At 35.7% G+C, this 27,134-nt stretch overlaps 1 protein-coding gene across 8 annotated transcripts in view; it reads left to right on the top strand.

The window, feature by feature from the left end:
* The window catches only part of EHMT1 (euchromatic histone lysine methyltransferase 1), a 430,700-nt gene that overhangs the window by 160,038 nt on the left and 243,528 nt on the right, over positions 1 to 27,134 (top strand). For 3 of the 8 annotated variants that reach the window (XM_069072712.1, XM_069072720.1, XM_069072713.1), the window contains exon 2: positions 11,987 to 12,211. The exons of the other annotated variants lie outside the window; for them this stretch is intronic. The gene's annotated coding sequence lies outside the window, so the exon portion shown is untranslated. The remainder of the gene's footprint in view (positions 1 to 11,986; positions 12,212 to 27,134) is intronic. 8 annotated transcript variants of the gene reach the window in all.

Raw genomic sequence — 27,134 nt, 5'->3', positions numbered from 1 at the left:
ATGTTTCAAACTTTCTGAGATGGTTTCGTGTTGGGGTCCTACATTTTAAAAACTCCCGCTTTGGCTTTACAAAGTACTTTCTCCTCATTTACCTTTGAGTAAAGTAATGTAGCTATCTTCCCTGTTTTATAGATGAGGTAATTGAAGCTTGGAGAGTTCAAGTGACTTGCTCATGATCACTTAGTAAGTATCTGATACGAAATTTGAACCCAAGCCTCCTCATTATAAATCCAGTGCTCTTTTCAGTACCCTGCCATTATTTGGCCCTGGAGTAGGAGGTTCCCCATATGAGGGGAGGGGCAGCCTATGTGTAAAGGTAGAGGTCAAGGATAAGTGGTTTCAAGTATTCATAACACTATAATGGAAGTTGGTGATGTGACCTTTAGGATAACTCCCATAGAACCCTTCTAGCAGTTGCAGCTTCCTCTTGGAGAAATACTGCAGTACAGAGCTAGCCATTGTTCCAAATGTCATAGATTTGGAATTGGAAAGAACCTTAGAGGTCATCTGGTCCAGAGGCATCAAACTCAGCATGCAAAAATCCCAGTGCCACCTGAACCAGATTAATATTCAATTGGGAAATGTTGAACAAAATAAATGAAAATATAATACAACATAGATCATGTTAATTTTTTAAAAGTCAGTATGCAGCCCACAGGGATCCATTTCTGTTTGAGTTTGACGTCGCTGATCTAATCTAGTTTTCCAGGTGAGATAACTATGAGGACTGAAGATCCCATATAGAATGAATGAGGGTTGGGATTAAAATCCAGGTCCTTTGACTCCATTCCATATCCAAGACTCTTTCCATTATGCCACACAGTATACTTTGATAGAAATTGTGTTCAGTGGCTTACAAGCTAGCTACAAAGGCTAGGACAGGTCATATTCTTAAGAGGAGGTAGCTGGTATATGCAGAAGTCATTTTGAGAAGTACTTCTATGATGTTAGAAGTTTGGTCTTATGGATTAGAGAGAGAAGACAGCTAGTGTGCAAGTATAGACCAAGGTCATCTTATAAGAGGCTTGGGAAAGTGCTAAAAGGCAGAAGAGGGACCCACCCAGGATAGGCTTTGCATAGGCTGATGATGGATTTTAGAAAAGAGAAGAGGCATCTAAGGTGAAAATAAAATGCTTTCTGCCTTAGCTATATGGAAGGGATAGAGAAGAACCCAGGACTAGGGGACATTTAAGTAAGAAAGAAAAGTAGATAGGTAAGATCAGAGAGATTGTTGGAGGAATTTTTAGAGAGTTTGATTTATCAACCAGAAGGGTTTGTTAAGTCCAATTTGAAAAAATGAAATTTTTTTATCTTACTTTTCTAAATGAAAGACACAGGTATAGATTAACTTTGAAGTTCTGGGAAATCTGAAGTCTTTATATTACTTAGCATTAGGAGAGGAGTTGATATGTTTCCTAGATGTCTGAATTTTCAATTATTAAATCTCTTTTAACAGCACTGCTTGTGTATTTCATCCAGTCTTGGAGGTGCTCTTGGACTCTTAAGGTCTCCTAGCTGAGCACAAGTTCAAGGAAGTTATACCAGACTGGAAATGTTTTTATTCTGGGGATATAACTGCAGTCTAGGAAACAATCTAGGTCATTAATGAAATCAGTCAATGAGCATGCATCTTTTGTTTGCCAGGTACTGTGTGCTAGATTTTGGGAATACAAAAACAAAAATGAAGCAGTCCTTAACTTTACAGGAGTTTTTATTCTGTTGGGGGTAACAACATATACATGTGTAAGTCAGCTAGATATCGCTGTTGGATAGAGCAATGGTGATTGGAAGACCTGAATTCTCATCCAGCCTCAGACATTTACTAGCTGTGTGACCCTAGGCACATCACTTTACCTCTGCTATCCTCAGTTTTCATTGTCTGTATGCCACTTAGTCACTCAGTAAACATTTATTAAGCACTTACTATATTCCTGGTTCTGTGCTAAGAGTTGGGGATGCAAAAAGAGGCAAGGACAATCCTTGCCTTCAAGGAGCTTACCATCTAATGGAAGAGACAAGCAAACAAGTAAGTACAGATAAACTATATGCAGGAAAAGTAGAAAATAATTAACAGAGGAAAAGCATTAGAATTAAGAGGGACTGGGAAATGAATGCTTCCTTTAGAAGATGGCATTTTAGATGGGACTTGAAGGAATACAAGGAAACCAGTAGGCAGAGATTGAGGAAGTAGAGCTTTGCAGGCATGGGGAGAGCCAGAGAAAATGCTGGAGATAGCATCTACTTCCTAGGGTTTGTAGTGAGGATAAAGAGATATTTTAAAAGTACTTTTCAAACCTGAAAGTGCTTTATAAATACTCATTATTACATATTGGATTAAAGCAAAATAAAAGCAAATTAGAGAGGGAAGATACTTGTGGAAAAATTTAATGTAGATGGTCATGTTTGAACTTTGTTTTGAAGAAAGTGAGGGATTTTAGGGCATATGTATCAGGTATAGAAGGGAGCTACTGTAAAGGCATGTAGGGGAGATAGAATACTGTGTGAGAAGATCAGAAAAAAGGCCATTTTGGTTGTAATATAAAGTAGAGGGAGGGGAATATTGTATGAGAATGGAAAGATGGTTAGGCCATGTCATAAAGAGTTTTGAAATCCAAACAAGTTTAGAGACACCTGAATGTATTGATTAGGCGAGTGACATGGTCACACATGCAGTTGAGGAAAATCGCTTTGGGGAGAGAAATGAATTTAACAGACATCAACAGACATGATCATTTCCATGTACAAATAAGAACAGAGAATTGCATATGAAACTAAATCTGAATTATATATTGTTTTTTTTTTTTCAAGTACATATGGGGGTGGCTTGGGGGAGGCTAGGTGGCACAGTGAATAGAGCACCAGCTCTGGAGTCAGGAGGACCTGAGTTCAAATGCAGCCTCCGACACTTGACACACTTACTAACCATGTGACTTGGGCAAGTCACTTAACCCCAATTGCCCTCCCCCCCAAAAAGGGTACATATGATAAATTTAACATGCTAATTCTAATACTGTCCAGTTTGTATCTCTTCTGAACTTCCTTCTGCTTTCTTCTATGTATTTTTAAAATGTTTGGTTTGATGTCCTTTTTCTTTTTTTTAATAATCACTATTTCTTTTTTCCTCAAACTTCCCCTTTTCACACAAAATCCATGCCCTCACTTGTAACAAATAAGTTTAGTTAAACAAAACATCCATACGTATGTCTTATTCAGCATTTTCATAGTCAAGAGGCAGGAGGTATAATAAATTCATCATTGGTCTTCTGGAGTAATATTTGTTCATTGCATTGATCAGAATTCTTAATTCTTTTGTAGTTTTCCTTTATAGTGTTGTGGTTATGGTATACATTGCTTTCTTGGCCCTCCTTAGTGAGTGGGGAGTGACTTGAACCAGGGAGATTAATTAGTAGGCCTCTGTAATAGTCCAGGTATTGTAGAGAGACATGGTTGATTGCAAGAAATGTTGCAGAGGTAAAAATGGCAAGATTTGACAAGTGATTGGATATGGGGGGTGAGGGAGAATGAGAAATTGAGGATAATGCCAAGGTTATGAACCTAGGAGAGAAAAGTTGCTTTTTGGCCAAATTATTATAGGTTATTGGAGGAATTAAAGTTTTCAGTATTTGTCTTTTCAGGTACATATACTATTAGTTGGCAGTCAGTGACTTTTGAAGTACCGTACCATATTTTAGTAATACCCAGATGACAACATATACCCAATTTACACTTTTATAAGCATGTGAAGGATTTTAAATTGGTAATGGAAGGGGAAAAGAATAAGCATTGATATAGTGCCTCCTTTGTGTCAGATACTATGCACTATACAGACACGTTTTTTTACAAATATCTCATTTGACAATCTTGAGAGAGAGGTGCTATTATTATGACCATTTTACAGTTCAGGAAACTGAGCAAACGGGTAAAGTGGGGATAGTCTCCCTGGGGGAGTCGGACAGATAGGCAGCTATTAAGTGTCTAAGGCTGAATTGAAACTCTTCCTGATTCCAGGCTCAGCCCTCTATCCATGGACTTAAAGGGTAAAGGAATAACTACTTTTGCTCTGATGCTTTCTCCCCACTCACTTTCCATGTCTTTTGTTGGCTTGTCTAAATCCCATCTATCCTTCTAGGCCTAGGTCACAACCTTCCTCTAGTGCATCCTTCTCTGTGACTATAGTGATATCTTTCTTTTCTGAATTCCTATTTAATTATTATTTATACTAGTTTGACACTTGTCATCTTGATAATTTCAGCCAGACTAGCCAGTTCTTTCCCAGAACTTGGTTTTCTATCTGCTGCCTGTGTGCCTCTATGCCCTAAAATGTTCTTTTTCCTCCCTTCTGTCTCTTGGAAACCTTAACTTCCTTCAAGACTTAGTTTATGTGCCACATTTTTTTTTCCTGGATGGCCTTTCTTGATCCTCTAGCTATTATTACACCGTCTCTCCAGTCAACTGGGAATCCTAACTTCACGAAATTTACATGAAAACGAAGTATATTATGAGAGAAATGAAGATGCATGTGGAGTCCAAAGAGTTCACAATCCATACAGAAGTTTTCATGTTTTTGACAGTACAACAAGGGAAGGAGGCAAAAACAGAAATCTCCAGCTAAAGGAGTGAGGCTTAGAATGGGGAAACGTGCAGTAAGGTGGGAAAAGGACAAAACCCCTCCTAAAGGGGAGAAGTAAGACAACTGCATTCTGTTGCCTTGGGAAGGATAGGATTGTCAGCTTATCTACAAGGGTCCCAGTTGCACAAGCAGTTTCCCAGTCTAGTGCAGAATAACTGGCATGTGTCTTGACTCCCAGGCACACTCTGGGAGTCGTTTGGGATGCAAGCAATAAAGTGTCGGGGGGTGTGTGTGTGTGCACGTGTGTGTGTCTTGACACATTTAGGGCCTACACAGGGACCCCTTAACAGTCCTTAAGATTCCTCACAGTTTTCTTAACTATTTTTACATTCTGTATCCCCTAGTAGAATATCAGCGCTTTGGAGGCAGGGACTGTTGGTTATGTTTTGTACCATTGTGCCTTGTACACAATAGGTAGTTAATAAATTTTCATTGAATTGAATTTAGTTAATTCTTGACCTTTTTCACTAATAGGTGATCCAAGGATGAAAATTAATACATTGTAAGCAATTGTTCCTTAAAGTTCGAAATGAAGCTGATAGTCTGTTTATATGGAAGCTCAGTAAAGAGAATTTTACTGTTTAAAGGTAGCAGGACATAACAACTGGATCTGCACAATATGAGAAATACCATATAAGAAGGCAGCAATAAAACTTTCTCAATAAGTTTCTCAAAATCCTTTCAGGTGGCCATAAGGCTCCAAATAGTCTTCAAGATACCTTTGAAAATATTCCATGAAGAAATCTTTAAGCATTCCATGATTGACAAAATTTTCACCTTTTATTGATTTGTTGTAGTAAATATATGGCAGAAATTAGGAAAATAAGACAAGTTGGTAGGATGGGCCTATTAATACATGTATTATGGGTGTGGTGGAGAAATTGCTGGATTTAGAATTAGAGGTCCTGGGTTCGAATTCTGACTGCCATTTAATATCCTTGTGACGGTTGGGCAAATCACTTTATTCTTTTGGGTCTCAGATTCTTAATGTATAAAACTAAAAGACTGAATTAGATAACCTATAAGTTCCTTTCCATCTTTTAATTCTATGATCCTCAATAGAAGTAAAATTTTATGTGTTGGTTACTTTTATCCTATTTAATTTATATATAATTGAGATACAAGGCCATATACCTTACATAATTTACAGTTGGTTAAATATACATTTGTAGTAATTTCTGACAAAAATTGGGCATGAAAAGGAGAACTTCATGGAGGAGTGATGTAGTAGTCTCCTGGAGACCCAGGATCTGGTTTGAGTCTGGTCTCTGTGCATCAGTTCAACTTAATAAGTATCAAATTCCTCCTACGCAAAATGGAAGTAGTGAAATTTGTACTATGTACTTTACAGAATTGTTGGGGCAGCTAGGTGATGTAGTGAGTAGAGCACCAGCCCTGATGTCAGGAGGACCTGACTTCAAATCTAGCCTTAGACAGACACTTAACACTTACTAGATGAGTGATCTTGGTCAAGTCACTTAACCCTAATTGCCTGCCTTCCTTCCTCCAAAAAGCAAAAAAGAAACAACAACAAAAAAAACCCACAGCAAAACAAAACAGAATTGTTCTAAGGATCAAATAAGAAAATGTATGTAAAGCCCTTTACAGAGCTTAAGATACTATATAAATGAGTTACTATTTTTAGTGATTATACACATTGTACTTTTATTATTTCTATGGGAAAATAATATCAAACTTAAAATCTTTGTATTGGGTAGAAACTTAGAGCTTGCCCATCTTGACATTTTGACTTAAGCCACAGTTTTTGAAAATGCTTCCCCTAATTGTTTTTATTTATTCATTAGAAGCAACAGAAACTTAGTGACCTTCATCACAGGGAAAGAAAAGGACAAGCAAATTTTTGAGTGGGAAAGGGAGGTCAGTTGGGGTTAAGTGACTTTCCCAAGGTCACACAGCTAGTAAGCATGTCAAATGTCTGAGGGTGTATTTGAATTCAGGTCCTCCTGACTCCAGGGCCGGTACTCTATTCACTGGGCCACCTAGCCGCCCCAAGGAAATGTGGTGAACAGGATTCTGTAACCTTGTTTTAAAAGTCAAAAGGTTATATTTATGTGCTTTTGCCTTGTGTAATCTATGAAGAAGGGAAAAGTCAAATGGGTAACAGGAAGCTTTGGGATGTAGTATAGGTTAATATTTTTCACAATTATAGTTTCATAGATATTAATCTGAGTTCTGCCATATTTCTGTGAGGTATCTTCTCATGCTGTTAAATACTATTATTATTCTTCGTTAGTTGATTTTGATCATTATAGCCAGAATAGTTTCTTTTCTAATTGTTGCAGTTATTACAATTATTATTTTAATTAAGACTATGAAGAAATGGAGACAACTTGGGGCAGTACAAAGAGTTCTGGATTTGGGATTGAATTAACCCATACCTATACTGCCTCTATGACTTTATGCAAGTTGTTTAACTTGAGTTTCTTCACATATAAAATGTGAGGGATTGGACTGAATGGATGACCTTTAAGGTTCCTTCCAGTACTAAATCTTAAGATCCCAGAAGCCTATGATGATTATAGCTTGTAGTAGCATACATTTAGTATGACTTTTTTTTTAAACTTTTTGGAGGGCAGTTGGGGTTAAGTAACTTGCCCAAGTCACACGGCTGGTTTTTGTGCCAAGTGTATTGAGGCCACATTTGAACTCAGGTCCTCCTGACTCCAGGGCCAGTGCTTATCCATTGCGCCACCAAGCTGCCCCCTAGTATGACTTTTTAAAAAAGCAAAATTGTTCTCAGTTATGTAATAGTAACATTATATACTCTATCAACACATTTACTAAGTATAAAATAGCACGCACATATGTAATTATGTGTAAAAGAAATACAAAATGAATTAGAAGATAATTTTAGCTGAAAGTCACTAGTTGCTGGGGTATTCAGGAAAGGGTAATTTATGAGGTAGTGTTTAAATTTTATTAGTACCTGGGATATATTTCTGCTCTTCCTGTAAATTGTGGCCTTTGGGAATTTTGTCCATGTTCTATAAGTTTGTGATGGAACAGGGTTTCCATCCAACACATGTGAGGTCTTTCTTTACTTTTTGTTGACATTGTGAATACTTTGCCAGTCTGTGGGTTAACCCTTGCCCTCAGCATGTGGCCATCTTTTTTTTTCCTCAAATATTTTTCTGATTACATCTTTTATTCTTCTTTAAAGATTCTTCTTTAAGAGTTCCGTCCATTATGTGCCTTTCCATTGCTCTCTATGTGATATTTATTTTTACTTCTTTGGAATCTTCAGTCACCCTTCAACTTTTGCAGGGGGTAACATTCCTAGAAAATTATGCAAAAGTTAAAAAAAAATGAATTTTGATACATTGAGTCTGTGAGGAATAGCTTGTTAGGTTCCTATAATCACCTCAAACTGTAATCTTTTGCTAGAGGTTGCTAAAAATATACTTTTTCCTCCTACAGTTCTTATAAAAAATCATTAGCCTAACCTAATTACTGTGAAATAACTCATAAAATGCAGTACGCAAATAAAATTGGTAACATGCAAAACATTTTTATTGCTAGTAATTCTGTACAATTCTGTGACCTTTTGTACTAGCATCTCATTAAAAAATTATTTTAAACAATATTCACCTTTCCTAACATGAAATTTATAGTACCATAAATATCGTCCATTAAATAAAATTCTTAAAACTAAAACATTTTAAAAACCTGAATCTTACCTTACACTATCAGATAGCAATGTGAGGGCATTGTATTGTATGCTCTATTGCTGTAAACCTCTCTACCTTGTCTGTCCTTTGAAAACCAAGAGAGAGGTTGCTAGGATTTTAGTCACAGAGAAGTGACTTCTGAGAGAATAGAAGATTCTGAGACTGGCAAACTCTCAGTCTACTGCATATAGCCACAAATGTGTGTGGTTGCCAATGGGCAAGTGAAAATGAGGTTACTAATAAAATTATGTAAATTCTTGAAGTTGCAAAAGTTAAGTGTGTGAATGTTGAAGATAAACTATATATTGTTCTGTGACTCAGACACAAAGCAACAGAAGTAGAATATCAGTGCTAAAATTCTGAACCTTTTTTTCTGGAAGAAATTTGGGGTTTACAGTTTTCTGGTTTAATCTGTGGTTTAATTCTGGCCTTATCCATTTCCATTTTATGTCCAAGGTGTGTGTGTGTGTGTGTGTGTGTGTGTGCGTGTGTGTGTGTGTGTGTGTCTGTGTCTGTCTGTGTGTGCATCTGTGTGCATCTGTGTGTCTGTGTGTGTGCGCTCGCACATTATGACAGTATGATCGTTATAGGTTTTCTGTCCATCTGTATGATAGTTCTTTGTCTACTTAGTTTTTCCTGTGTGGATGATTAGGCCATTGTGAGTGGTTACAGAATTCTTCTAGGAGACTCTGAATTGTTCTGGAGCTTGATGCAATCAGCACAAGGTTACCCACAAATATGAGCATCAGGAGAACCTCCTTATTCATAGGGAAACTCTTTTCAGCTTGGACTCTACATTGGATCTCTTCCATGACTGTGTTGAATATTTTGGTGAGCATACATCTCTTCTGTTTTGTGCCTTGTCTGTAATTTATGATTAGAGAGTTGCAGAAGAAGATTATATATTGTTATTATATCTTTACAGGAATTTTGAATAATTTTGTTGTATTGATGGGAGCAACTTTGTTGGAAAAGAGCTTTTAAGATAGTGTTTTGCTGTATTGACTCAGATGCTTTTTAAAAATTTTATTAGAACTGACAATAAGTGCATTTTCTCCATTTTTCAGTTAGTTGTATAATAGTAAAGGTGTGCTCTACTGTGGAATATTACCTGCCACCCCACTAATATCCTCATTGGCGATGCTTTTTTATGCATGTGTAGATGTTGGCAAATAGGTTGGTTATTTTTTTTTTTTAGTTATTAAACAAATTACTAAGATCCGATGTTTTTCCATGCCTTCAATATCTTCTACTTCAGATACTTTGTGATTTGACTTCCTCAACATCCTCAGAGTTGGGTTGTTTCTAGAAGGGAATGTCTTCTGTGTGTATTTTTTTTTGTTATTCAACTGCTTTTCCTGTAGTTGCTGTCTTTAATTCCATTTCTCCTCCTCTATAAGCACAACTAGACCTAGGATGCTAGTTGTGAGTTTGTGTGAGGTGGCTGTATTGTCCTTGATGGTGAAAAAATTTTTGTTTTAAAAATCTTTTAGAATGTTTTTATGATTTTCTTCTTTTTATTTTCTTCCATTTTCATTCTTAAGTTGCCTTTAGGGTCTTGCCAACTTTTCTTCAAATTCTTTTTAACCCTCTATTGCTTCCCTTTGTTTTATGAAGTGATATGGTTATAATCGTCCATCATCTTTCTTTGTAAGATTTTACATCTAAGTGCTCTGTTAGCTAGAGGCAACACCACTTTATAGACATTTTCATCAGAATATATCTCTATTCTGAAACGTATCAGAATATATCCATAGACTGATCTTCTATCGTAATATATTCATAGACTGGTGTTGTATCATAATATATCTGTAGGTTGGTGTTACCTTTGACTGACATATCACTCTTCTTGGTACTATTTCTTGATTAAGATTCCTTTTAGCTTCTCCGGTCTCCTTGTTATTATGGTAGTTGATTTGTCTAAAATCACACACAGATTGCATATAACTTTTAACATATTATACAGTCTGTCAGCCTGGGAAAGTATATCTAGTATATGCATTCTGAATATTAAAAAATTCTCTGTTTTAATCTCCTTTATAACCTAAAATTTTATTATTACCTATTGTTTTGATATAGTAGCTACTTCTCAAAATAGAACACCCCTGCCCCTGCTATTTTCCTCTAAAAAAAAAAAATAAAGCTAAGCAAAGATTTCTAACGTTGATTGGGACTGATAGTACATGAAACACGTGTAATCTTATCATTTCTTAATAGAAAGCAAGGAAGTATACTCTTAACTGCAGTAATCATGAATCCAGTAGTATCCATTTTATGACCTGAATTCTGTTGTTATAGTGCATTCCTTATTTACATTATTGTAATCATTGTGTATTCTGTTCTTTTGCATCTGTTTTTGCTTTTTGTCAATTCATACAAATCTTCCTTTGTTGCTCTGAATTCTTCTTATTCCCCATTCCTTATGGTGCAGTGGTATCCCATGAAATCCCTGTATTATATTTTGTCTACCTATTCCCCCTTTCATGGACACTCAATTTTTAATTACTTTAAATAGTGCTTTTCTATGTATACTTTGATACATGTATGACTTTTCTTTCTTTTAATAACTTCCTTGGGACTCCTTCCTCTCTAGCCATTTTCTGCCTCTCTCTCCCATTGGAACCAGCTGAGTTGATTTTGTTTAGGAAAATCTTTTTAGTTTTATGTAATTGAAATTGCCTCATTTACTTTTGATAATTTTCTCCATTCCTTTCTGGTCATGAATTTCTTAACAAGCTCAGACCTCAGATAATTAATTACTAGCTGTGACCCTGTTCAAGTCACTTAGCCCTGTTTGCCTGTTCTTCATTTGTAAAAAAAAACAAAACAAAAAAAAAACTGGAGAAAGAAATGGCAAACTACTCTAGAATCTCTGCCAAAAAAACCCCAAATAGGTTATGCAGAGTCAAACATGACTGCAAAGTGACTGAACAACAATACTTCTGTGAAGCCATCTATTAGTTCTTTTATTGATTCCCTGGAATTTTCTAGGGAAACCATCATGTGGTCTACAATGGGACTAATTTTACCTCCTTTAAAAAAAAATTCCCTTACTTTTTTTTTTTTTTTTATAGATTATAAGTTCTGTAAGGACTGTCTCAACCCTTTTGTATTTGTATACATAGCACAGTACCTGGCATGCAGTAGACTCTTAAATGTTGTGGATTGATTATTTATATAGCTGGAATTTCTAGTGCTCTGCTAAGTAATATTGGAGACAGAATAACCTTATTTCACTTTGAACTTACTAGGAAAACTTCGAGTGTGTTTTCTCATTATAAAAAATAATAGTGCTGGTGCTTATTTTTTTAATAAATATTTTTGAACATATTAAGGAAGGGCCTCTATAAACTGGTGATTTTTAGCATTAGCATAAATGCGAGTTGTTTTCTTTGTCAAAGGCTTTTAAAAAATCTTGATTTAATCATGTGGTTTTTGTTATTTATAGAATTAAATCACTTAATTCCTTTTTTATTCATTGTTTCATTTTATTCATTTTGTTTCCTAATCTTAAGCCATCTTTGTATTTCTGGTATTCAGTGACACATTCTGAACATTTAAAAAATTGTCCTTTTCTAATTTCCTTTGTAATCACTTAAAGTGAAAAAAATTAAAAATAATTCATAGCCCCTAACGCGTTATCTTTAAATCTCATTTTATTTTCCAGGTCATCAGTTTGATTTCTCAGCGCATTTACAGCCTATAGTGTACTTAAAAAGTTTCATGTCCATCAGTTTTATCTCCATGCCTTCAGTTTTCCTGTCAAGCTTCTTTCAACCTTGAACCAAAGTTTCCAAAAGTCCTCTCTGTTGCATCTACTGTGTTGTGTGAGTTGCATTCTGCCTTTTGCACTAATACTTTCACCAAGGGACTCTGAATCTGACTTCTTTTGGTAAGTTCTAGCTTTCCATTAAGGAGTGAAGTTATAGGCAGAAGTCTTCCCCCTTTGCTTTCCCCTTGGCAATTTAAGCTTTTAAGTTTGAAATTTTTCATGGCATTCTTGAATTTTTTAAATACTTGTAATGGTATGAAATTACTTTATCCATAATGGTTCCTATTTAGGATAGTACAGTCTTGTTCCATTTAAGATTCATTAAATGTTTAAAAATCTTTTAGTTGTTTGCTAATAATATTCAAGTTTGCCTTGTGAACTACTATGTCATTTATTTTATTTTTTTTTAGTTCTGTGTGTATTTGTCAAAAGTTGGCTATTTTCATTTGATGAAATGATGTCTAAGAACATTCATTTCTATCTTTGGGAAATTTTTTTTTTCATAAATAACTGTTAAAAAGAGGTATAGTGTAGTAGGTAGACAGAGAAGTCCAGGAAAAGTTGGGTTCAAGTCCCGTAAGTTCTTTAACCGTTCAGTGCTCTTGGTAACTTCCTAAGATAATACATTGCCCAGAACATTCTCTCCTGGATTGGTAGTTGTACTTGGGAGGTCCCTATACCAGTGAATTCACAGATCTAGTCTCTATCTCTTTTACTAAATATTAAAATATTATAACCTAGAGCTTTGAAATTTTTTGTTAATTAATATAAAATCCTCTGTTTGGCATTCAAAGCCCTTCCTAACCTAGTTGCCCCCTATTTTTCCAGCCTTCAAATTTTTTTTTGTTAATAATATCTAACAATTGTATGGAATAGGCACAGAGAATCTTAGTGATTATCTAATCCAGTCTTCTCTTGGAACAGCCTCCCTTATTTGAATATTTCTGTATGTTTTATTGTAATAAATTTTTGTTACTTTATATAGTGACCTGAATTTCACCTATGGAATTTTTAGTTCTGAGAGTTGGGGGCCATTTCTAGTCATCCTGATCTGTTTCTTGCCACTGGACCCAGATAACTCAGGAGGAATAAGTGAGATTTGTGACTTTGCACAGCCCTCCCTCTTTTAAATCCAGTTCACTTGCAAGTCATGATATCATTTTCCTGATATCTTCATCCTCATTGAGAATGAAGGACAGACAACAAAGAGTCCTGTGGCCAAGACTATGTTTATTCAATGAGCTTTAGGGTTTATTGAGAAAGGAAACCATTGGATGTTGCTCATTATCAGGGAAGATGGTCAAGCACAAAAGGAGGTTGCATTTGGTTATGGGAGCTGTTGGAAACCTAGGGTATGACTGAGAAATAGAACTTGCTTATGACTAGACTGAGCCAGTAAGATAAAACGACGATGATACCTAAATTAATTTACCTAATTCAGTGTCATACCTCCCCCCCCCCCCAAATCTAAGAAAAAACAAAACCCTTGTGATAAAATTGCATAGGCAAGTTTAAATAACATTACTTGTTATTTATTATAAGATTACTAAGGTATTACTTTATAGAGATAGAAAACATAATAAAATTTTTCTGGAAGAAAAAAAGATAAAGCATCTCAAGGGAAATTATTTTTAAAAATTTGGAAAAGAAGGGACCAGGTACCAAATTCTAACTATACTACAAAGTGATATTCAGCAAAACAGTTTGGTATTGTTAAAAAAAAAAAAAAGAGAGGGGTAGATAAGTGGAATAAATTACCTATACCACATACTCACTCTAACCAGTATAGTAGTTTATTGTTTCAGAAAACCTAAGATCCCAGATTCTAGGGTAAGGACTCACTATTTGATAAGAACTACTAGGAAAATGGGAAAGCAGTCTGATGGAAATCAATTCTCCATCAGCTCTTCATAATTGTATATTAAGATAACCCCCAGAGGGATACATGGCCTAGATGTTAAAGATAACATCATAAACAGTTTAGAGGAACAAAGAAAATCTATTGATAGAAGAATTGATGAACAAGAGAGAATCATAGATAACAGAGGATAACAGCCAATTTTATTCCATAAAATTAGTTTTTTTCCATGAAAAAAATGCAGTTAAATCAGAAGGAAAAGCATACCTGAGGAAAAAATCTTTTATTGCAGATTTTTTCTGATAAAGTACTCATATATTTAAGATTTATAAGGAATGTTTCAAATATGTTAGAACAAAAGCTATTTTTCTATAGATAAATGATCAAAGGGTATAAATAAGCAGTTTTCTTGGGAATAAAAATCCAAATTACTGGTGAACATGAAAAAAAATGCTCCAAATCTCCAGTACTTAAACCATTGCTAAATAAAGCATCTCTGAGATTGTACCTTACACCAGTCAGATAGCACAGATAACAAAAAAGGAAAATAATAATTCTTAGAAGGGGTTTGTGGAAATGGGCACACTAGTACCTGTTTGCTGGAGCTGTGAATGGTTAGTAAAGTGCAGTAAAGCATCAGTAAAGCCCAAAATGTCACTTATATTGTGTGTGTCCTTTGAGTCAGTGATATAAATGCTAGACCTTTACCCCATAGAGATTAACGAAAGAGAAGAAGGTCCCATGTTTATAAAAAGATTTATAGTAGCTCTTTTTGTAATAGGAAAGGACTGAAATCTTAAAGGAGCATCTGTCAAGTGAGGAAGGGCTGAAGAAATTATCGTTTATGAATGTAGTAGGATACTTACTACTCGAAGAAATGATGTAAGGGATCATTCCAGCAAAACCTCAGGAGACCTGTAAGAGCTCATTTTCTTAATGAAGTCAGTAGAACCAGGACATGGAGGAAAATAGGAAAAATATTTATATAGTAATAATAATATAAAGACAAAACAGCTTTGAAAGACTTGATAACTCTGACCAATGAAAGACCAACTATAAATAAAAAATAAGGCTAATGAAGCATGATAACCACCTCCTCACAGAGTCGATGGATTCAGGATGAAAATTTATACATACATTTTTTAACATGGACGGTAGGGGAATTTGTTATAATTGCCTATGCAATTTTATCACAAGGGTTTTGTTTTTTCTTAGACTTGGAGGGGGAGGAGTAGGGATAGTTGAGAGATAAGAGTGTGAGCAAGTGAGAGACTGTCACCTATCACAGACAAGCAGTACAGCTTTGATTATTTTATTATTCATATTTAATTATGTGCTGAATTTATTCTATAAAACTAGGTATTTGGAAATGCTAATTTTATTTAGTGTTTCTTAAATTTAGAAGAAAAAAGAACCCAAGGATACTTTGGTCTTTGTAAGAAACAAAAATGGATTCTAGGGTCAGTATTTTTTCCCGGACTTGGTGATTTGGTATTTGGTGTCAGGCTTACCCAACCAAGGAGAGCTGCTTCTTGAGTAATTTCCTTAACTAAAGGGTTTCATAAATCCAGGGCAATGGATTACCTTGGCACTTTGCAGTTTCATTATTAAGTATTTTCAGTGAAATCATAATAAAAGCTAGAAGTGCTTTTTTGTTCATTTTGCTTATATATTTGTATTTTCTTGCCAAGTAACGTAAAAAGAAGAATCCCAGGAGTAGAGTCAACATGGCGGCATAGAAGCAGGAAAGCTCTGTGTGCTACCCTCATAACTACCTCAAATACCTATAAAAAATGACTCTAAACAAACTTTAGGGCTACAGAACCCACAAAGTGACAGAAACAAATCTCCTGCTGAAGGCAGCCTGGCAGGTGGACAGGAAAGGTCCATTGCAGTGGGCTGGGAGCAGAGCCCATCCTCACGTGAGCCTGCAGTTTTAGCCTCAGGGCAGCCTGACCAGCAGTGGCTGGAGTGGACCTTGGGAGAGTGGATCACCAGCAGCTGTGGTGGTTTTCCGAATTATCAAACCATAAATGTCAAAGACAAAGTGAGAGGTCAGTGTAGATTTTGGGAACAGGGAGTCCAGGAGTGCGGTCCAGCCTTTGCCCCCCACAGGGAGAAGCAACTGAGGCACAGTGGCCACTGTGGCGTGGCTACTTTAGAGCTCCTGGCCTGTAGATTGTAGGGTGACCAAGCAACTATTCTGAGGGGTAATCGCTCTTGCTTTAACCAGCTTGGATCTGGATTGTGGTCTAGGATGGAGGTCCTGGGGTTTGTGACCAGGTGCCAGAGCCAGTGGATGCTTCAGAGAGGGCACCCAACTAATAGCTATGGCAAGCTGTGAAAACCCCAACAATTTGGGACAAAGCCCTCCTTTCTGGAAGCAGAGTTCTACTGTGGCAAAAAGCTCAAAAGTCAAGTAATTGAGTGGCAGCATGAGCAAGCAAAGGAAGCAAAGCAAGCTCAGCATTCTGACTTTAGATTCCTATTTTGGGGACAAAAAGGATCAAAGCATGGAACAGGAGGAAGACAACAAAGTCAGAACTCTTGTAGCAAAAGCTTCCGAGAAAAATATGAATTGGTTACAGGCTATAGAGGAGCTTAAGAAGGATTTTGAAAGCCATAGAAGAAAATTAGGAAGAGAAATGAGAATGATGCAAGAAAATCATGAAAAGAGAGTCAACAACCTGACTGAAGAAAATAATACCTTAAAAAATAGACTAACTCAAATGGCAAAATAGTCTCAAAAAGCCAATGAGGAGAAGAATTCCTTAAAAAGACAAATTTTGCCAGATGGAAAAAGAATCTCAAAAGCTCGCTGAAGAGAATCATTCCTTCAGAATTAGATTGGAGCAAATGGAAGCTAGTAACTTTATGAGAAATCAGGATACTATTAAACATATCCAAACAAATGAAAAAATAGAAGACAATGTGAAATATCTCATTGGAAAAACCACTGACCTAGAAAATAGATTCAGGAGAGATAATTTAAAAATTATTGGACTACCTGAAAGCCATGATCAAAAAAAGAACTTAGAAATCATCCTTCAAGAAATTCTCAAGGAAAATTGCCCTGATGTTTTAGAATTAGAGGGCAAAATAGAGGTTGAAAAAATTCACCCATCACCTCTTGAAAGATTCCCTCCCCCCCCCCCCCCCAAAAAAAAAAAACCCAACAAAACCTCCTGGGAATATTATAGCCAGGTTCTGGAGTTCCCAGATCAAGGAGAAAATATTACAAGTAGCCAAGAAGAAACAATTTGAATATTGTGGAAACACAATCAGGATAACAAAAGATCTAGCACCTTCTACATTAAGGTATGGAAAGGCTTGGAATATGATATTCCAGAGGCCAAAGGAGCTGGGATTAAAAGCAAGAATCACCTACCCAGCAAAACTGAGTATCATGTTTCAGGGGGAAAATATGGTCATTCAGTGAAATAGAGGACTTTCAAGCATTCTTGATGAAAAAACCAGTTGAATAGAAAATTTGACATTGAGATACAAGAAGCAAGAGAAGCATGAGAAGATAAACAGGGAAAAGAAATCATAAGGAACTTAACAAAAGTTGAACTATTTACATCCCTACATGGAAAAATGATAATGGCAACCCATGAAACTTTTCTCAGTAAGAGGATAGTTGGAGGAAATATAAATGTATGTAAATGCATACATACATATACATGTCTATATAGGAGGATATATGGGCATTTGAATACATATGTGAGTGTGTATATATATGTGTACAGGTATACACAGAGGGCACAGGACCAATTGAATAGGAAGGGATGATACTTAAAAGGTGAAATTGAGAGGTGAGAAAGGAATATAATGAGAGGAGATGGGGAGGGACAGAATAGGGTAAATTATCTCTTATAGAAGAGGCAAAGGAAAAGGGAATGGGTCAATCTTACTCTCATTGAATTTGGCTTAGGAAGGGAATGACATGCACCCTAAATAGGGTATCTCACTGTACAGGAGAGTAGGAGGGAAGGGCATGAGAGGGAGGATGATGGAAGGGAGGGCACGTTGGGGGAAGGAAGTTGGAAGCACACACTTTTGAAAAGATACAGGATCAAAGTTGAGAATAGAACAAGTGGGGGGTGGGATAGGATGGAGGGAAATATAGTCAGTCTTTCACAATATATCCACTATGGAAATGTTTTGTATAGCTACACATGTACAACCTATATTGAATTGCTTATATTCCCAGTAAGGGTGGGTGATGAGGGAGGAAGGGAAAGAATCTGGAATTCAAAGTTTTAAAATCAAATTAAAAAAAAATTATTTTTTTCCATGTAACTGGGGAAGATATATAGACACTTGGGTATAGAGATTCATCTTAACCTACTGGAAAGTTGGAGGAGAGTTGGGGGAGGATATAGGAGACAGTAGATTGGGAGAGGGGGTATACAGTGGGATCACTGTTTTGGGGTGATGGGTAGGGGAAAGAAGGGGAGAAAATTTGAACTCATTCTTCTGTAAATGAATGATGTAAACTAAAAAGAAACATAAAATTTAATTAAAAAATAATAATAAAAAATAAAAAAAGAAGAAACCCATAGCACACTAAGGGCATACAGTGGGTGTCCTACCTTTGCCCTTTTCACCTATCACTGTATCTCATATAATTTATAAATGAACTCTGTTGTATAGGGCTATTTTTCTGACTGATTTTCTTAAAAAACAGATGTGGGCACAGCAGGGACATTTCCAGTCACAGGAAAAGTATAGTTGACAATTGCTAAATGTCAGTATTTGTTAGCTCTTCTCCTGGCTTAACTTCACTTACTTTCCCTTTGGCTAGTTATGAGTGCTTTCTGTTTCTGCCTACCTTTTCTTTTTTATTTGATACAGCCTTAAGTTTGGTGTTTCTGATTCTCTTTTGGGTAGTATGGTAGTTCCTGCAAAAGAAGAAAGTCCTTGGTTTGTTTTTTTGATCTCTTCTTACTTTGACTGTCATGGCTACCACATGCATTCTTTTGATCCCCAGATCGTTCTCAGGAATAATTCTTTTAGATGTGTGTGTGTCTGTGTGTACGTATAAATTATAAGTGTGTCTTTGCAAATTGTATTTATTGTTTAGTCATTTTCACTTGTGTATAATCTTTGTGACCCCACTTGTGGTTTTCTTGGCAAAGATCCTGGGGTGGTTTGTCATTTCTTCAGGTCTTTTTACAGATAAGGAATCCAAGGCAGACAGGGTTAAGTAAGTCGCCTAAGGTCACATAGCTAATAAGCATCTAAGGCTGGATTTGAACTCAGGGAGATGAGTTTTCCTCCAGGATTAATAAAACTGACCTATCTAGCTCCCATTTGCATATATAAGTATATTTGTATATATTTATACATGTATGCATATACTTATTTATATGTAACTATATTTACATGTATACACAGTCATGTGCATACATAAATACATACTCATATACATTACAATAAACTGTGAATTTTATAGTTGCCAAAAGACTTGAACATTTCCATATATATAAAGAAAGACTTTAAGGATCACAGATGAAATTGAATCTCCCCTATAGGGCTTTTTTTAAAAATTAATGTATTAATAAAATTTCATATGATAATACCAATGCAGTCTTTGTGTCTCCTTCTGAATAGTCCTTCGCTCTAATTGTCTTTGGCACTGTTGTTAGCTCTTTCATGGCTGATTAAAGGTGTCATCTGTACCCTACAGTAACAGGAAGATCATGAGGAGGTGGAGTTTGATATATCCTATAGATGGCCCACAAATTCTTTTTAGCCAGTTTGCTTGGCTCTCAAGTATTTTGTTTTCAAGGTTTTTCAGAAGATGCTTTGACACTCTTTTGTCAGTAGGCACTTCTGACCCTTATTGTGATTGTTGCTCAAGTTTGCAATCAGTTCCCAAGAGAACATGTGTCCTTTTTTTGTCCTCTTTCTTTTCTTGAGAGTTGAAAAACTGGTCCAACTCTTACGTGTTTTGGTTGGATCCTAGATTTGAAATAGTTGTATTGAATTTAGCCTTAATTTTATATTCCAAGGAATTACAAAGCTTCAAAATCTAGAGAGGCTACATTACTTATTTTTGACCTGTAAAGCACCTTTGGTTTCTTGATTTATGAATCATATTTTTATTTATAGTGATAGAGGTGTAGGAATAATTGAAATCTATAGAAAATCCCAAATTTTACTTCGGCTACTACTTGCATTTTTTTTAAATATTTAGAAAAATAAGTTTATTGGTCTTAAGTGAAGAATCCCTGACTTAAATATTATTTTTAAGAGTGAATATTGAAAGGTAGATGGAATACCTACACCAATGAACTCAGAGATCATTTGAAATATTAAAATAAAGCAAGATTGCTTTTACTTTCATTCTTTAAGCTCCTTGGGAATAGGGGTTATTCAATTCATTACATTTATATCCTTAGCCTTAGGTTAGTGTCTACCCCATAATAGGTACTTAAATGCTTGTACACTTGCTTGATTGATTACCACCCAATTTTTATCAAAGTACTTCCAAGTTTCTTTATCTCTGTCCACATAAGTCTCAAATAGTTATATGTAAAAAAAATAAAGTATAAAAACCACCCCATTGTTTCCATGTAAAGATTTACTTGGTCTCTTGGATACATCTGTTATATAGAATTTTTCTTTTTGTAGAATTTGCTGAAAAATTAAATCATGAAAAATATTTCTTGACTATCACATGTGAGTCTGAAAAGAATTTCAACAGAAAGCTATCTTTGTATTTGCATATATTTGTACATATATTATTGCAAAACATTTTGTAAAATAGATCTTTTCATTATAAAATTATGTACATATATTTTAATGAATAAAAAGCCAACTTATCTTCTATCCTAACTCCTCACCCAACTGAGAACAAAAGAAAAACATAACCTTGTTACAAACATGTAATGAAGCAAAACAGATTTCTGCATCAATCAAATCCAAAAGAAATTCACCCACCCACACATGCCCATGTATATTACATATTGTATATTACATATGTCTAATTCTTTATGCTTGAGTCTTTTACCTCTTTCAGGAGGTGGATAGTATGTTTTTCATCATTAGTTCTCTATAATAATAATAGTCATTACACTCAGAATTGTTTGTCTTTATGAAATTGTCACTGTTCTGTTCACTTTGCTGTGTCAGTTTTTGTAATTCTTCATAGGTTTTTCAGAAACTGTCTCCCTTCATGATTGCTTTTAGCATAATAGTATTCTGTCACATTTATATGCTATAACTTCTTCAACCATTCCTCAATTTATGGCCACTTCTTTAGATTTCTTTTCTTTGCCACTTGATAAAAGAGGTATACAAATTTTTGTATATCCACAGAGTTTGTTTTGCTTAGGACTTATCCCTTCCTTAATCTACTGCCCTCTCTAATTTCTCCTCCTTCCTTTTCCCTCTTGTTTCTCTGTTGAGGGAAATGTATATCTCTATTCAGCTTCTGTGTGTGTATATGTATGTATGCATAAATAATATATTTTTCCCTTATTTGAGAAGTTCGGATGAGAGGTTTAAGTATCAGTTGTTTCCCCAGCCTCTCCTTATTTGCATAGATGCCTGTTTACCCACCCTAATTATTATGAGATTCTTTACCCATCCCCCTCTAGTATTCCTCTTCCTTTCTTTTCCCTTCCTCTCTTATGATCATCAAGATAAAAAACAGAACTACTTCCAGGCCTTCTAATTAGGCCTCCTTGATGATCCCTAAAGATAATAGGGTTCATAGGAGACATGTATCATCTGTCCATATCTGAATATAAGCAGCTTATTCTTGTTTAATTCCATATGATTGTGTAGTTTATGTTTACCTTTTTATGTTTCTTCTTACTACTATGTTTGAATTTAGAAGTTTCTTCACAACTGTAGTGTTTTTATCAAGAGTGCTTAGAAGTCCTCTATTAAAAGTTTATTTTTTACACTTTAACATTATATTCAGTTTTGCTGGGTTGAGGACTGAGACTGTTTTTCTTTCTGCTTTTATTGTATTCCTAACCTTGGAATAGTGCTTTACACATAGTAAATGCCTATTAAATTCTTTTTGACTGACTCTGTAGTACTTGACTTCCTCCTTCCCTTCCTCTCTTCTTCCCTTCTTTCCTTCTTTTTTTCTGGGAGCTCTGGATTTTGGCTATCATATTCCTGGGAGTTTTCATTTTGGAGTTTCAGGAAGTCAGCAGTGGATTTTACTATTTTCACTGTGCGCTCTTGTTCTATAAAATTTGGGCAGTTTTCTTTTAAGATTTCTTTAAATAGGATGTCTAGGACCCTTATTTCGTCAGTGGTTTCTGCTAGCCAGTGATTCTTAAAATTTTCTCTTCCTGAAGTGTTTTCAGGTTAGTTGCTACCTTATATTTTCTTTTATTTTTTGTCTTTTCATTTTGTTGTAACACTTTTTGTTGTCTCATGAAGTCATTGGCTTCTGTTTTGTCTATTCTAATTTTTAGGGAGTCTGTTGCTTAAGTTGCAAGGTTTTGTACTTTTTGTAGCAAGCTGTTAATTCCTGTCCCCAAGTCTTTTTTCCTTGTGTTTCATTTTTTTCCCCAGTTTTTCTTCAGCACTCATATTTCATTTAGTAAAAAATATTTTAACTCTTAAAAGAACTTTTTGTTTCATTTCTTCTAGGAATTCTAGTGGAATTTGTGCTTAAGGTCATATTAAGGCTTTGCTTATAGATATTTTGGAGTTATTCTCTTCTGTGTTTGTGTCTTGACCATCCCTTCTTATGTCAGAATTCTTCTTTGGTTTGTTCATTCTTCCAGCCTACTTCCTATTTCAGACTTAATATTTGGTTTGGGCTCTACTTGATTGAGGGAATGTATAGGCAGGCTCTGTTTTTGCTTTCTTGAGATTTTCAATGTTATGTTATTCCAAGACATCAGAGATTGCTCAAGATTGATCAGGTTGGGGACCTGTAAACTTTCAGTGTTCCCAGAATAATCTAGGCAAAGTCTGGTTGCTGTGTCCTCTGGTCTGAACTCTACAAGTTCTTGACTTGGGTTTGACTATGAACTATAGTAGGCAACTGATATATGCAGCCACTCTTAGCCAGTTGGGAAGCTTTGATGGTTCAGAATGACAAAATTGTAGGTTCCCCTTTGGTCTGATGAGAATTCTGCCCTGTTTATTCTGACTTCACACTGGGCTTGAAGCCAGACCTGAGACCCAGCTCTCCTTCTGGGGTCTTCATCATTATGCTTCTCTTTGCTTCTCTCTAGGTTGCCTGACTAGGACCCTAGGTCTGTGGTCCCTTCTTACCTAGGAACTGAATAGCATCAAACTGACCTGAATGCTACCTCCTGGAAGTATGTCCTTTTGTCAGTGAGCCCCAAGACTATGACTCAGAATTGGTAGTGGTTGACTAATGTACCAGTCGACTCCTTTTCCCATAGCCTGTATGTACCCTGTTGCAATGCCATTGTATGGATTAGGACCTTCTCTTCCCCTGGCACACAGCTGTTCACTGGCAGCTGAAAAGTTCCTTGAATGGCATGCTCCTGAGCAGATCCAGTCCATGTTGTCCACAGAATTCTCTGTCTCCCTATGTCTGTCCCTATGTGGAAAAGCAATTCACTGTAATTTTGGCTTGGATTTTCTCATCAGAATTTAGTCTGTTGCATTTTCTGGATTTTTTTTGGAGAAGTTTTTTTCGGGGTGAGTTCAGCTTTACTTCTTCCTTCTACTCCACCATCTTGGCTTCTTGTGTTAATATTTATTAATAGGTATTTTACTTACAATAATATATGATATTTTCTAATAAATAGTGATACAGTATGGATTTAGTTGAGTTTAATTTAACAAACATTTGATAAATACTTGGTATGGACCAAGTCCTGTTTTAGGCCCTGGAAATATGTGTATAGAAATTGTAGTCCTTACTTTAAAGGAACTGAAGTACATTATATTGGAAATTTAACATATATACAGGTTACTTAGTGCAAGGAAAGTTTGTTGAGGAGGGAGCCTTAATAGCTTGAAATATGAGGAATGCCTTCAGAAGTTGCTGATGCTGGAGGTGAGCTTTGAAGAAAGACAAGGATTTTGAAAGGGAACAGGGAGTGTATTCTTGGCTTGGCAAGAGTAGGTATAGAGGAGAGTGGTAGGAGTTGTTTGTTTATAATGTAGAGTTTGTGAAAGAGAATAGTATGAAATAAGATTGTAGGGGGCTATAAATACAAGCTAATGAATTTGCATGTTTATGCTATATACGGTTTGGGATCTACTGAAAGCGTTGGAGTAGGCAATGTGGAAAATAGATTGGAGAAGGGAATGACTATTATGATAGTCCAGGCAAAAAGTGATGAGCGCGTGACGTAATGTTGGGCTATGTGAATGGAGGAAAGGGGGTGAATACTGAAGATGTTGAAGAAATAGAGCTGACAGCTGATTAGATATATAAAGTGTGGAGGATAATGCCGAGGTTCCTAACTGTGGTGGTCAGGAGGATGGGGGTATCTTTAACAGAAATAGGATACTTTGGAGTAGTGATAGGCTTTTTGTGGGAAGATCAGTTTGGGGCATTTTGAGTGTGAGATCCTTTTATCCAGGATGAGGTATCTACCAGGCATTTGGCAAATATGGTAATATATGAAAAAATGCTTTGGAACCTTGAATTATTATTTTGGGTTCTATGCGCACAAAAACATGTAGTTGGACTGTGAAGGATGACGTTGAGTTTTTAATGGGTTTTGTTTCATCTTTGTGCTGTAGAAAAGGTTTTCTCATGTGGTAAAATGACAGCTGCTAGTTGTCGTCATTTGTGTATTATTTAGAGTTTGTCTGGCAACATGTTTTGAATCATAGAATATAATGTTGGTTGTTGTCTGTAGTGTATGTATGCTAGTTGAAAGATTATTGTAGCATTGTAACTGTAAGAGAAATAATTAACATAGTCTTTGGGTTTGGTTACTTACCTGCCTTATTTTATTTTGAATCAAGCATGTGATCATAAACTTTGGCACTCAGGTAGATAACAAGTTACATATGTTTCAGACGAAAACTGTCAACCTTAAAGCTAACCATGATATAGTAGTCATTGAGAAGGAAAGAGATCTGCCAGTGGTTTCATTATTTTTAGTGATTTCAGTATACTGTCAGTTCTATGGGCTTGTGGCTTAAAATGCAGCTTTGAAATACTTCCCAGTCTGTCTCAGCCAGGAGTCAGAGTTCCAAAAAGGACAGGATGGATGACTCATGGATAGAACAACTAGTTTCACTTAAAAGAGCTTTGGTTTCTTAGGTTAGGTCGCTTTGCATTTCCCAGGAAGGAAAAGTATGGGTGTTCATAATCTCTGCTGTTCTATCAAAATGCTTCATCTGCCAAAATTGTATAATTTTTATTCATAATGAAATTAATAAACTATGGGTAGTTTTGGCATAGATTTATCGAAATAGTAGCTTAAGATTACCTTACTCCAAAAATGTTAAAGTTATTCTATCTATGAAGAACTATGTATGAAGGTAAGAGGAAGAAATAATGAGCAATGCTAACGAAAATGTAACTTGTTTAGTCAAAAGATTTTCTTTGTTCAGTTTCTTCCCAATGAGTTTTTTTTTCCTTATTGCTATCCCCACCTTACCGTAGGTTTGAATTATACTTGCTATCTACCCCCTACTTTTAAAATGTTGTATGTGAGAAAGGAAGACTTGTGACTTTCTTCTTCCTTTAAAAATAATTTTTAAGGTCTTAATCTGCAGTTTTTTTCATCTTAATGATCCAGTTAGGGTTTTCTGACATTGACATAAAGGATGAACTCTTGAAAAAAATTTAACTTATTGAGGCATTTCTGTCTTTGTTATTTTAAATTTAAAAATTACACCATCCCCATGAAAAAGTTCCCCTTCTCCCTTAGTAGCCACTTGAACAAATGGATGCCTACTGTTTAATATTTGTGTTTTTCCTAATTATGCTTCCTTTTTCCAGCCATATGTGTACTTTTAACAATTTGAATTTTAAATAGTAAAGGTAAATTGAATAGATGTACCCTTGATCTTCCCTGAAATGGAACTTGATATAAAAAACCTGAGCATTTCCAGTTTGAGTCAGTTCTTGTGGGGGAATGGTCAGTGGCCATCAGTGAGAAGCGTGGGTTCTTCTATTCCTGTTTTCTTAGCTATTATATTATTTTCTATTGTGCTCACCTCTCTTCCAAACAGGTTTGTTATCCATTCCATCCCCATTATCTATGCCTTAGTTCATATAGACACTGGTCCTTTTGTTCTTAGTCTATCAAAGATAACCTTCAATTTTAATTCCTTTTCAACTCAGTGAAATCAAATGAAATACAATTTACTAAAATTTCAAAGTTTTTTGAAGTGGAAAGTAGGTAGAACTAGAAAGAGGTTTTGTAGGAAACATTTAGAAAATAATGTTTAGTAAATTAACAAGGCTTTGCTATATTCTAGTTACTTTGCTTGGTCCTAGGGATACAAAGACAAAATGAACAGTCCTTCTTCTCAAGAAACATATTCTGTCAGGGTAGGAGAAGCATTTATATAGTGATTATGATGTACCAGGTACTGTGCTAAGTGCTGATATTTACAAATATTCTCTCATTTGATCCTTACAATAACCCTTTGAAGTAGGTGCTGTTATTATTTCCACTTTACAGTTGAGGAAACTGAGGCAAATGGAAGTTAGGTGATTTGCCCTGTGTCATACAACTATTAAGTTTCTGAGACTGGGTTTCAACTTAGGTCATACTGACTCTCTAGGCCCAGTGCCTGCTATGCCACCTAACTGCTTCAGTAGAGGACTATACATATAGAAGTATTAGAAGAAATGTAAAAAAAAAATACAAATTAGTTTTGTCAGGGAGAACACTAGGTTCTGGGGGAGAGTCTCAAAGACTTCACGTAGAAAGTATTGCTTGAGTTACATTTTGAGGGAGCTTGGCATTCTTTGAGGTTTGGTCGAGGGACTGTGTTCCAAAAATTATAGGCAGATATTAATGAAAATTCACAGCTAAAATGGTACCAAGAGGAGATAAAACATTTAGTGATGATTATAGAGTATTTTTTAGTGATGATTATAGAATATTTTTAATGGAAATACATACTCTCTTTCTCTCTCCTTCTACAACTTTGCCTCAAAATCTATTTTAAGTGATTTTCTGGTGTTTGTTTCCTGTTTGAATGAAGTACCATGCCTGTTTCGCCATTTTCCCTGTTTTCTTTTTTAGGTTTGTT

This window comes from Petaurus breviceps, unplaced genomic scaffold, assembly GCF_028583685.1.
Source record: "Petaurus breviceps papuanus isolate PSGF00001 unplaced genomic scaffold, PetGlider_PUasm1.0 90847, whole genome shotgun sequence".
NCBI lineage: Eukaryota > Metazoa > Chordata > Mammalia > Diprotodontia > Petauridae > Petaurus > Petaurus breviceps.
This window is presented reverse-complemented; position numbering and strand designations above follow the sequence as displayed.